The sequence below is a fragment of the Bombus affinis genome, chromosome 15 (assembly GCF_024516045.1).
Source record: "Bombus affinis isolate iyBomAffi1 chromosome 15, iyBomAffi1.2, whole genome shotgun sequence".
Taxonomy (NCBI): Eukaryota; Metazoa; Arthropoda; class Insecta; order Hymenoptera; family Apidae; genus Bombus; species Bombus affinis.
The window spans coordinates 230,372-241,769 of record NC_066358.1 but is presented as its reverse complement, the minus strand read 5'-3'; the positions used below and the strand labels follow the sequence as shown (position 1 = coordinate 241,769).

At 32.0% G+C, this 11,398-nt stretch overlaps 2 long non-coding RNA genes across 26 annotated transcripts in view; one reads left to right on the top strand and one right to left on the bottom strand.

The window, feature by feature from the left end:
* The first annotated feature begins 315 nt into the window (after nucleotides 1-315).
* On the top strand, nucleotides 316-2,638 carry LOC126924788 (uncharacterized). 2 transcript variants are annotated; one of them, XR_007713692.1, is made up of 3 exons: nucleotides 316-417; nucleotides 708-780; nucleotides 2,516-2,638. It is a non-coding gene; the product is annotated as an uncharacterized LOC126924788 (long non-coding RNA). The 2 variants fall into 2 exon arrangements; XR_007713691.1 differs by lacking the exon at nucleotides 2,516-2,638 and adding an exon at nucleotides 1,070-1,182 and having other exon boundaries at nucleotides 320-417.
* LOC126924787 (uncharacterized) overlaps nucleotides 1,126-11,398 on the bottom strand; it is a 28,658-nt gene continuing 18,385 nt past the window's right edge. For 19 of the 24 annotated variants that reach the window (XR_007713690.1, XR_007713672.1, XR_007713673.1 and 16 more), the window contains exon 3: nucleotides 1,126-1,182. This is a non-coding gene — a long non-coding RNA (uncharacterized LOC126924787). Of the gene's footprint in view, nucleotides 1,183-3,061; nucleotides 3,112-3,545; nucleotides 3,697-8,404; nucleotides 8,455-11,398 lie in introns of those variants that run through there. The other 5 variants (XR_007713671.1, XR_007713683.1, XR_007713678.1 and 2 more) reach the window with 3 other exon arrangements.

Below are 11,398 nucleotides of genomic sequence, written 5' to 3'. Positions count from 1 at the left end.
GTGCAGACGTGTGTCCAGTGCCCTGTGAAGTTCACAAAACTCCACGTGACGCACATCTGTCGAAAGCGAATCCAACTAACCTAGCTAAGGGTTAACAGTCTCTCGACTAGTTCTTTCACACTGAATTAACTAGCTTGATGATGGCTCTATCATTCCATATTTCTATCATTTCATTCTGTTTTAGGAAGAGACAAAAAAAATTATAATTATTGACTATACCTTTGTTCTCCATAAGTGACAGATCGCGATCTGCTTTCAGAAACACAGGATGAGGTATAAAAACGATCAGATTTTAAAAGCTGGAAATGTCAGACGTTTTCTGTTTTAGGAAGAGACAAAAAAAAGTTTAATTACTGACTTTACCTTTCTTCTCCATAAGTGACAGATCACGATCTGCTTTCAGAAACACAGGATGAGGTATAAAAAGCATCAGATTTTAGAAGCTGGAGATGTCAGACGTTTTCAGTATTAGGAATAGACAAAAAAAAAAGTTTAATTACTGACTTTACCTTTGTTCTCCATAAGTGACAGATCACGATCTGCTTTCAGAAACAGATGATGAAGTATAAAAAGGATCTGATTTTAAAAGCTGGAAATGTCAGACGTTTTCTGTTTTAGGAAGAGACAAAAAAAAGGTTAATTACTGACTTTACCTTTCTTCTCCATAAGTGACAGATCACGATCTGCTTTCAGAAACACAGGCTGAGGTATAAAAAGGATCAGATTTTAGAAGCTGGAGATGTCAGACGTTTTCAGTTTTAGGAATAGACAAAAAAAAAGGTTAATTATAGACTTTATATTTGTTCTCCGTAAGTGACAGATCACGATCTGCTTTCAGAAACATAGGATGAAGTACAAAAAGGATCAGATTTTAAAAGCTGGAAATGTCAGACGTTTTATGTTTTAGGAAGAGACAAAAAAAAGTTTAATTATTGACTATGCCTTTGTTCTCCACATGTGACAGATCACGATCTGTTTTCAGAAACATAGGATGAAGTATAGAAAGGATCAGATTTTAAAAGCTAGAGATGTCAGACGTTTTCAGTTTTAGGAATAGACAAAAAAAAAGTTTAATTATTGACTTTATCTTTGTTCTCCATAAGTGACAGATCACGATCTGCTTTTAGAAACATAGGATGAAGTATAAAAAGGATCAGATTTTAAAAGCTGGAGCTGTCAGACCTTGTAAGTTTTAGGAATAGACAAAAAAAAAGATTAATTATTAACGTTATCTTTGTTCTCCATATGTGACAGATCACGATCTGCTTTCAGAAACAGAGGATGAAGTATAAAAATGATCTGATTTTAAAAGCTGGAGATGTCAGACATTGTAAGTTTTAGGAATAGACAAAGAAAGAGTTTAATTACCGACTTTACCTTTGTTCTCCATATATGACAGATCACAATCTGCTTTCAGAAACATAGGATGAAGTATAAAAAGAATCAGATTTTAAAAGCTGGAAATGTCAGACGTTTTCAGTTTTAGTAAGAGACAAAGAAAAGTTTAATTATTGACTATACCTTTGTTCTCCACATGTGACAGATCACGATCTGCTTTCAGAAACATAGGATGAAGTATAAAAAGGATCAGATTTTAGAAGCTGGAAATGTCAGACGTTTTCTGTTTTAGGAAGAGACAAAAAAAAAGATTAACTATAGACTTTATATTTGTTCTCCGTAAGTGACAGATCACGATCTGCTTTTAGAAACATAGGATGAAGTATAGAAAGGATCAGATTTTAAAAGCTGGAAATGTCAGACGTTTTCTGTTTTAGGAAGAGACAAAGAAAAGTTTAATTATTGACTATACCTTTGTTCTTCACATGTGACAGATCACGATCTGCTTTCAGAAACATAGGATGAAGTATAAAAAGGATAGGATTTTAAAAGCTGGAAATGTCAGATGTTTTCTGTTTTAGGAATAGACAAAAAAAAAAGATTAATTATAGACTTTATCTTTGTTCTCCATAAGTGACAGATCACGATCTGCTTTTAGAAACATAGGATGAAGTATAAAAAGGATCAGATTTTAAAAGCTGGAAATGTCAGACGTTTTCTGTTTTCGGAAGAGACAGAAAAAATTTTAATTATTGACTATACCTTTGTTCTCCACATGTGACAGATCACGATCTGCTTTCAGAAACATAGGATGAAGTATAAAAAGGATCAGATTTTAAAAGCTGGAAATGTCAGACGTTTTCTGTTTTCGGAAGAGACAGAAAAAATTTTAATTATTGACTACACCTTTGTTCTCCACATGTGACAGATCACGATCTGCTTTCAGAAACATAGGATGAAGTACAAAAAGGATATGATTTTAAAAGCTGGAGATGTCAGACCTTGTAAGTTTTAGGAATAGACAAAGAAAGAGTTTAATTACCGACTTTACCTTTGTTCTCCATATATGACAGATCACAATCTGCTTTCAGAAACATAGGATGAAGTATAAAAAGAATCAGATTTTAAAAGCTGGAAATGTCAGACGTTTTCAGTTTTAGTAAGAGACAAAGAAAAGTTTAATTATTGACTACATCTTTGTTCTCCACATGTGACAGATCACAATATGCTTTCAGAAACATAGGATGAAGTATAAAAAGGATCAGATTTTAAAAGCTGGAAATGTCAGACGTTTTCAGTTTTAGTAAGAGACAAAGAAAAGGTTAATTATAGACTTTATATTTGTTCTCCGTAAGTGACAGATCACGATCTGCTTTTAGAAACATAGGATAAAGTATAGAAAGGATCAGATTTTAAAAGCTGGGGATGTCAGACGCTTTCAGTTTTAGGAATAGACAAAAAAAAAGATTAATTACTGACTTTACCTTTGTTCTCCATATATGACAGATCACGATCTGCTTTCAGAAACATAGGATGAAGTATAAAAAGGATCAGATTTTAAAAGCTGGAAATGTCAGACGTTTTATGTTTTAGGAAGAGACAAAAAAAAGTTTAATTATTGACTATGCCTTTGTTCTCCACATGTGACAGATCACGATCTGTTTTCAGAAACATAGGATGAAGTATAGAAAGGATCAGATTCTAAAAGCTAGAGATGTCAGACGTTTTCAGTTTTAGGAATAGACAAAAAAAAAGTTTAATTATTGACTTTATCTTTGTTCTCCATAAGTTACATATCACGATCTGCTTTTAGAAACATAGGATGAAGTATAAAAAGGATCAGATTTTAAAAGCTGGAGATGTCAGACCTTGTAAGTCTTAGGAATAGACAAAAAAAAAGATTAATTATTAACTTTATCTTTGTTCTCCATATGTGACAGATCACGATCTGCTTTCAGAAACAGAGGATGAAGTACAAAAAGGATCTGATTTTAAAAGCAGGAGATGTCAGACCTTGTAAGTTTTAGGAACAGACAAAAAAAAAGATTAATTATAGACTTTATCTTTGTTCTCCATAAGTGACAGATCACGATCTGGTTTTAGAAACATAGGATGAAGTATAAAAAGGATCAGATTTTAAAAGCTAGATATGTCAGACGTTTTGAGTTTTAGGAATAGACAAAAAAAAGATTAATTATTAACTTTACCTTTGTTCTCCATAAGTGACAGATCACGATCTGCTTTCAGAAACATAGGATGAAGTATAAAAAGGATCAGATTTTAAAAGCTGGAAATGTCAGACGTTTTCAGTTTTAGTAAGAGACAAAGAAAAGTTTAATTATTGACTATATCTTTGTTCTCCACATGTGACAGATCACGATCTGCTTTCAGAAACATAGGATGAAGTATAAAAAGGATCAGATTTTAAAAGCTGGAAATGTCAGACGTTTTCAGTTTTAGTAAGAGACAAAGAAAAGGTTAATTATAGACTTTATATTTGTTCTCCGTAAGTGACAGATCACAATCTGCTTTTAGAAACATAGGATGAAGTATAGAAAGGATCAGATTTTAAAAGCTGGAAATGTCAGACGTTTTCTGTTTTAGGAAGAGACAAAAAAAAATTTTAATTATTGACTATACCTTTGTTCTCCACATGTGACAGATCACGATCTGCTTTCAGAAACATAGGATGAAGTATAAAAAGGATCAGATTTTAAAAGCTGGAAATGTCAGACGTTTTCTGTTTTAGGAATAGACAAAAAAAAAGTTTAATTATTGACTATACCTTTGCTCTCGACATGTGACAGATCACGATCTGCTTTCAGAATCATAGGATGAATTATAAAAAGGATCTGATTTTAAAAGCTGGAGATGTCAGACCTTGTATGTTTTAGGAATAGACAAAAAAAAAGATTAATTATAGACTTTATCTTTGTTCTCCATAAGTGACAGATCACGATCTGCTTTTAGAAACATAGGATGAAGTATAAAAAGGATCAGATTTTAAAAGCTGGAAATGTCAGACGTTTTCTGTTTTAGGAATAGACAAAAAAAAAGTTTAATTATTGACTATACCTTTGTTCTCCACATGTGACAGATCACGATCTGCTTTCAGAAACATAGGATGAAGTATAAAAAGGATCAGATTTTAAAAGCTGGAAATGTCAGACGTTTTCTGTTTTCGGAAGAGACAGAAAAAATTTTAATTATTGACTATACCTTTGTTCTCCACATGACAGATCACGATCTGCTTTCAGAAACATAGGATGAAGTACAAAAAGGATATGATTTTAAAAGCTGGAGATGTCAGACCTTGTAAGTTTTAGGAATAGACAAAAAAAAAGATTAATTAAAGACTTTATCTTTGTTCTCCATAAGTGACAGATCACGATCTGCTTTTAGAAACATAGGATGAAGTATAAAAAGGATCAGATTTTAAAAGCTGGAAATGTCAGACGTTTTCTGCTTTAGGAAGAGACAAAAAAAGTTTAATTATTGACTATATCTTTGTTCTCCACATGTGACAGATCACGATCTGCTTTCAGCAACAGAGGATGAAGTATAAAAAGCATCTGATTTTAAAAGCTGCAGATGTCAGACCTTGTAAGTTTTGGGAATAGACAAAAAAAAAAGGTTAATTATAGACTTTATCTTTGTTCTCCACATGTGACAGATCACGATCTGCTTTCAGAAACATAGGATGAAGTATAAAAAGGATCAGATTTTAAAAGCTGGAAATGTCAGACGTTTTCTGTTTTCGGAAGAGACAGAAAAAATTTTAATTTTTGACTATACCTTTGTTCTCCACATGTAACAGATCACGATCTGCTTTCAGAAACAGAGGATGAAGTATAAAAATGATCTGATTTTAAAAGCTGGAGATGTCAGACATTGTAAGTTTTAGGAATAGACAAAAAAAGAGTTTAATTACCGACTTTACCTTTGTTCTCCATATATGACAGATCACAATCTGCTTTCGGAAACATAGGATGAAGTATAAAAAGCATCAGATTTTTTAAAGCTGGAAATGTCAGACGTTTTCAGTTTTAGTAAGAGACAAAGAAAAGTTTAATTATTGACTATACCTTTGTTCTCCACATGTGACAGATCACGATCTGCTTTAAGAAACATAGGATGAAGTATAAAAAGGAAAGGATTTTAAACGCTGGAAATGTCAGACGTTTTCTGTTTTAGGAAGAGACAAAAAAAATGATTAACTATAGACTTTATATTTGTTCTCCGTAAGTGACAGATCACGATCTGCTTTTAGAAACATAGGATGGAGTATAGAAAGGATCAGATTTTAAAAGCTGGAAATGTCAGACGTTTTCTGTTTTAGGAAGAGACAAAGAAAAGTTTAATTATTGACTATACCTTTGTTCTCCACATGTGACAGATCACGATCTGCTTTCAGAAACATAGGATGAAGTATAAAAAGGATAGGATTTTAAAAGCTGGAAATGTCAGACGTTTTCTGTTTTAGGAATAGACAAAAAAAAAAGATTAATTATAGACTTTATCTTTGTTCTCCATAAGTGACAGATCACGATCTGCTTTTAGAAACATAGGATGAAGTATAAAAAGGATCAGATTTTAAAAGCTGGAAATGTCAGACGTTTTCTGTTTTAGGAATAGACAAAAAAAAAGTTTAATTATTGACTATACCTTTGTTCTCCACATGTGACAGATCACGATCTGCTTTCAGAAACATAGGATGAAGTATAAAAAGGATCAGATTTTAAAAGCTGGAAATGTCAGACGTTTTTGTTTTCGGAAGAGACAGAAAAAATTTTAATTATTGACTATACCTTTGTTCTCCACATGTGACAGATCACGATATGCTTTAAGAAACATAGGATGAAGTATAAAAAGGATCAGATTTTAAAAGCTGGAAATGTCAGACGTTTTCTCTTTTCGGAAGAGACAGAAAAAATTTTAATTATTGACTATACCTTTGCTCTCGACATGTGACAGATCACGATCTGCTTTCAGAATCATAGGATGAATTATAAAAAGGATCTGATTTTAAAAGCTGGGGATGTCAGACCTTGTAAGTTTTAGGAATAGACAAAAAAAAAGATTAATTATAGACTTTATCTTTGTTCTCCATAAGTGACAGATCACGTTCTGCTTTTAGAAACATAGGATGAAGTATAAAAAGGATCAGATTTTAAAAGCTGGAAATTTCAGACGTTTTCAGTTTTAGTAAGAGACAAAGAAAAATTTAATTATTGACTATACCTTTGTTCTCCACATGTGACAGATCAGGATCTGCTTTAAGAAACAGAGGATGAAGTATAAAAAGGATCTGATTTTAAAAGCTGCAGATGTCAGACCTTGTAAGTATTAGGAATAGACAAAAAAAAAAGATTAATTATAGACTTTATCTTTGTTCTCCATAAGTGACAGATCACGATCTGCTTTCAGAAACAGGGGATGAAGTATAAAAAGGATCAGAGTTTAAAAGCTGGAGATGTCAGACACTTTCAGTTTTAGGAATAGACAAAAAAAAGTTTAATTACTCACTTTACCTTTGTTCTCCATATATGACAGATCACGATCTGCTTTGAGAAACATAGGATGAAGTATAAAAAGGATCAGATTTTAAAAGCTGGAAATGTCAGACGTTTTTTATTTTAGGAAGAGACAAAAAAAGTTTAATTATTGACTATGCCTTTGTTCTCCACATGTAACAGATCACGATCTGCTTTCAGAAACATAGGATGAAGTGTAAAAAGGATCAGATTTTAAAAGCTGGAAATGTCAGACGTTTTCAGTTTTAGTAAGAGACAAAGAAAAGTTTAATTATTGACTATACCTTTGTTCTCCACACGTGACAGATCACGATCTGCTTTCAGAAACATAGGATGACGTATAAAAAGGATCAGATTTTAAAAGCTGGAAATGTCAGACGTTTTCAGTTTTAGTAAGAGACAAAGAAAAGTTTAATTATAGACTTTATATTTGTTCTCCGTAAGTGACAGATCACGATCTGCTTTTAGAAACATAGGATGAAGTATAAAAAGGATCAGATTTTAAAAGCTAGATATGTCAGACGTTTTCAGTTTTAGGAATAGACAAAAAAAAGATTAATTATTAACTTTACCTTTGTTCTCCATAAGTGACAGATCACGATCTGCTTTTAGAAACAAAGGATGAAGTATAAAAAGGAACAGATTTTAAAAGCTGGAAACGTCAGACGTTTTCTGTTTTCGGAAGAGACAGAAAAAATTTTAATTTTTGACTATACCTTTGTTCTCCACATGTGACAGATCACGATCTGCTTTCAGAAACATAGGATGAAGTATAAAAAGGATCTGATTTTAAAAGCAGGAGATGTCAGACCTTGTAAGTTTTAGGAATAGACAAAAAAAAAGAGTAATTATAGACTTTATCTTTGTTCTCCATAAGTGACAGATCACGATCTGCTTTTAGAAACATAGGATGAAGTATAAAAAGGATCAGATTTTAAAAGCTAGATATGTCAGACGTTTTCAGTTTTAGGAATAAACAAAAAAAAGATTAATTATTAACTTTACCTTTGTTCTCCATAAGTGACAGATCACGATCTGCTTTTAGAAACATAGGATGAAGTATAAAAAGGATCAGATTTTAAAAGCTGGAAATGTCAGACGTTTTCTGTTTTAGGAAGAGACAAAAAAAAGTTTAATTATTGACTATGCCTTTGTTCTCCACATGTGACAGACCACGATCTGCTTTCAGAAACATAGGATGAAGTATAAAAAGGATCAGATTTTAAAAGCTGGAAATGTCAGACGTTTTCAGTTTTAGTAAGAGACAAAGAAAAGTTTAATTATTGACTATACCTTTGTTCTCCACACGTGACAGATCACGATCTGCTTTCAGAAACATAGGATGAAGTATAAAAAGGATCAGATTTTAAAAGCTGGAAATGTCAGACGTTTTCAGTTTTAGGAATAGACAAAAAAAAGATTAATTATTAACTTTACCTTTGTTCTCCACATGTGACAGATCACGATCTGTTTTCAGAAACATAGGATGAAGTATAGAAAGGATCAGATTCTAAAAGCTAGAGATGTCAGACGTTTTCAGTTTTAGGAATAGACAAAAAAAAAGTTTAATTATTGACTTTATCTTTGTTCTCCATAAGTTACATATCACGATCTGCATTTAGAAACATAGGATGAAGTATAAAAAGGATCTGATTTTAAAAGCAGGATATGTCAGACCTTGTAAGTTTTAGGAATAGACAAAAAAAAAGAGTAATTATAGACTTTATCTTTGTTCTCCATAAGTGACAGGTCACGATCTGCTTTTAGAAACATAGGATGAAGTATAAAAAGGATCAGATATTAAAAGCTAGATATGTCAGACGTTTTCAGTTTTAGGAATAGACAAAAAAAAGATTAATTATTAACTTTACCTTTGTTCTCCATAAGTGACAGATCACGATCTGCTTTTAGAATCATAGGATGAAGTATAAAAAGGATCAGATTTTAAAAGCTGGAAATGTTAGACGTTTTCTGTTTTAGGAAGAGACAAAAAAAAGTTTAATTATTGACTATGCCTTTGTTCTCCACATGTGACAGATCACGATCTGCTTTCAGAAACATAGGATGAAGTATAAAAAGGATCAGATTTTAAAAGCTGGAAATGTCAGACGTTTTCAGTTTTAGTAAGAGACAAAGAAAAGTTTAATTATTGACTATACCTTTGTTCTCCACACGTGACAGATCACGATCTGCTTTCAGAAACATAGGATGAAGTATAAAAAGGATCAGATTTTAAAAGCTGGAAATGTCAGACGTTTTCAGTTTTAGTAAGAGACAAAGAAAAGTTTAATTATTGACTATACCTTTGTTCTCCACACGTGACAGATCACGATCTGCTTTCAGAAACATAGGATGAAGTATAAAAAGGATCAGATTTTAAAAGCTGGAAATGTCAGACGTTTTCAGTTTTAGTAAGAGACAAAGAAAAGTTTAATTATAGACTTTATATTTGTTCTCCGTAAGTGACAGATCACGATCTGCTTTTAGAAACATAGGATGAAGTATAAAAAGGATCAGATTTTAAAAGCTAGATATGTCAGACGTTTTCAGTTTTAGGAATAGACAAAAAAAAGATTAATTATTAACTTTACCTTTGTTCTCCACATGTGACAGATCACGATCTGTTTTCAGAAACATAGGATGAAGTATAGAAAGGATCAGATTCTAAAAGCTAGAGATGTCAGACGTTTTCAGTTTTAGGAATAGACAAAAAAAAGATTAATTATTAACTTTACCTTTGTTCTCCACATGTGACAGATCACGATCTGTTTTCAGAAACATAGGATGAAGTATAGAAAGGATCAGATTCTAAAAGCTAGAGATGTCAGACGTTTTCAGTTTTAGGAATAGACAAAAAAAAAGTTTAATTATTAACTTTATCTTTGTTCTCCGTAAGTGACAGATCACGATCTGCTTTTAGAAACATAGGATGAAGTATAAAAAGGATCAGATTTTAAAAGCTAGATATGTCAGACGTTTTCAGTTTTAGGAATAGACAAAAAAAAGATTAATTATTAACTTTACCTTTGTTCTCCACATGTGACAGATCACGATCTGTTTTCAGAAACATAGGATGAAGTATAGAAAGGATCAGATTCTAAAAGCTAGAGATGTCAGACGTTTTCAGTTTTAGGAATAGACAAAAAAAAAGTTTAATTATTAACTTTATCTTTGTTCTCCATAAGTTACATATCACGATCTGCTTTTAGAAACATAGGATGAAGTATAAAAAGGATCAGATTTTAAAAGCTGGAGATGTCAGACCTTGTAAGTTTTAGGAATAGACAAAAAAAAAGATTAATTATTAACTTTATCTTTGTTCTCCATATGTGACAGATCACGATCTGCTTTCAGAAACAGAGGATGAAGTATAAAAATGATCTGATTTTAAAAGCTGGATATGTCAGACCTTGTAAGATTTAGGAATAGACAAAGAAAGAGTTTAATTACCGACTTTACCTTTGTTCTCCATATATGACAGATCACAATCTGCTTTCAGAAACATAGGATGAAGTATAAAAAGGATCAGATTTTAAAAGCTGGAAATGTCAGACGTTTTCAGTTTTAGTAAGAGACAAAGAAAAGTTTAATTATTGACTATACCTTTGTTCTCCACATGTGACAGATCACGATCTGCTTTAAGAAACATAGGATGAAGTATAAAAAGGATCAGATTTTAAAAGCTGGAAATGTCAGACGTTTTCAGTTTTAGTAAGAGACAAAGAAAAGGTTAATTATAGACTCTATATTTGTTCTCCGTAAGTGACAGATCACGATCTGCTTTTAGAAACATAGGATGAAGTATAGAAAGGATCAGATTTTAAAAGCTGGAAATGTCAGACGTTTTCTGTTTTAGGAAGAGACAAAAAAAAGTTTAATTATTGACTATACCTTTGTTCTCCACACGTGACAGATCACGATCTGCTTTCAGAAACATAGGATGAAGTATAAAAAGGATCCTATTTTAAAAGCTGGAAATGTCAGACGTTTTCAGTTTTAGTAAGAGACAAAGAAAAGTTTAATTATAGACTTTATATTTGTTCTCCGTAAGTGACAGATCACGATCTGCTTTTAGAAACATAGGATGAAGTATAAAAAGGATCAGATTTTAAAAGCTAGATATGTCAGACGTTTTCAGTTTTAGGAATAGACAAAAAAAAGATTAATTATTAACTTTACCTTTGTTCTCCACATGTGACAGATCACGATCTGTTTTCAGAAACATAGGATGAAGTATAGAAAGGATCAGATTCTAAAAGCTAGAGATGTCAGACGTTTTCAGTTTTAGGAATAGACAAAAAAAAAGTTTAATTATTAACTTTATCTTTGTTCTCCACATGTGACAGATCACGATCTGCTTTCAGAAACATAGGATGAAGTATAAAAAGGATCAGATTTTAAAAGCTGGAAATGTCAGACGTATTCAGTTTTAGTAAGAGACAAAGAAAAGTTTAATTATTGACTATACCTTTGTTCTCCACACGTGACAGATCACGATCTGCTTTCAGAAACATAGGATGAAGTAT